The following is an 887-nucleotide window of genomic DNA, read 5'->3' as shown; positions in this document are numbered from 1 at the left end:
TGCTGGGGCTGGGGGCAGGGGACAGAGCCTGAGCAGTGTGCAGCTGTGCCTTAGCCTGCTCCAAGGAAATGTTGCAGGGGCAGAGGAGCATCCTTGGGGCAGATGGAGCAATCCTGAGCAGTGGCTTCCAGCTGAACCCTTAGTTTCATGTGTTCCTCCTGGGCTGGAAAAGTGATGGGTGGGGCTGGGGCTGGCATGGTGTGAAGGGAATGCTGGCAGGTCTCTGCAGGTTTCACCCCTGTTTTGTTTCCTTCTGTTGCAGTGCTCCATTCTTTGGAACATGACAGTCATCCGCTAGTCCGTTGTGAGGCAACTTTGACAATCCAGATTCTGAGAAATTCACAGCAGCAGAAAAAGAAAGGGTGGGGCAGGCTTGCAGAACTGTGTTGCTGGCCATGCAATTCCCTCTCGTCATAAGTCTGACTGAAGCTTCAATTACAAAGCCATTCCCACTGTTGTCCTCCTGTGCCTTACCTGAAGAATTCTCAGGCTTCTGTGCAACAAGAGGCTCTAGTTCATTGGTGAGCCCAAGCCCTGGGTCCTTCTTTCAGGCTCTGCCCTGGCAGCAAGGCACAGCCATGCAGCCCCCAGGTACACTCTGCTCATGCCAGCAGCCCCGATGGGTACCGCACTCAGGTCCTCCCTTAGGCACCGTCCCTGCCTGGGGTGCAGGACCAGAAGCAACGGGGTTTGCTGGACTGCAGTTTGTGCTCCTGGGAGTGTGTTGGGGAGTGGGGATCTGATGGGAGCTCTCTACCTAGGCTTGGTGTTGGCGCTATTGGAACCCAAGTGAGGGAAAGTGGAAGAAAATCTACAGTGGTGAGTGAGAACAGTGCTATGTGTGCTGGGGCTGGGGGCAGGGGACAGAGCCTGAGCAGTGTGCAGCT

The 887-nt window shown here is 55.7% G+C and overlaps 1 protein-coding gene across 2 annotated transcripts in view; it reads left to right on the top strand.

Annotated features, from left to right (window-relative positions):
- The window catches only part of LOC104915232 (maestro heat-like repeat-containing protein family member 7), a 9,383-nt gene that overhangs the window by 5,145 nt on the left and 3,351 nt on the right, over positions 1 to 887 (top strand). Inside the window, exons 11-12 of one of the 2 annotated variants that reach the window (XR_004162219.1) lie at positions 263 to 521; positions 762 to 881. The exons of the other annotated variant lie outside the window; for it this stretch is intronic. The gene's annotated coding sequence lies outside the window, so the exon portion shown is untranslated. Of the gene's footprint in view, positions 1 to 262; positions 522 to 761; positions 882 to 887 lie in introns of those variants that run through there. 2 annotated transcript variants of the gene reach the window in all.

Source organism: Meleagris gallopavo, chromosome Z (assembly GCF_000146605.3).
Source record: "Meleagris gallopavo isolate NT-WF06-2002-E0010 breed Aviagen turkey brand Nicholas breeding stock chromosome Z, Turkey_5.1, whole genome shotgun sequence".
Lineage (NCBI taxonomy): Eukaryota > Metazoa > Chordata > Aves > Galliformes > Phasianidae > Meleagris > Meleagris gallopavo.
The sequence above is the reverse complement of the archived record's forward strand: the minus strand, read 5'-3'. Positions and strand labels throughout refer to the sequence as shown.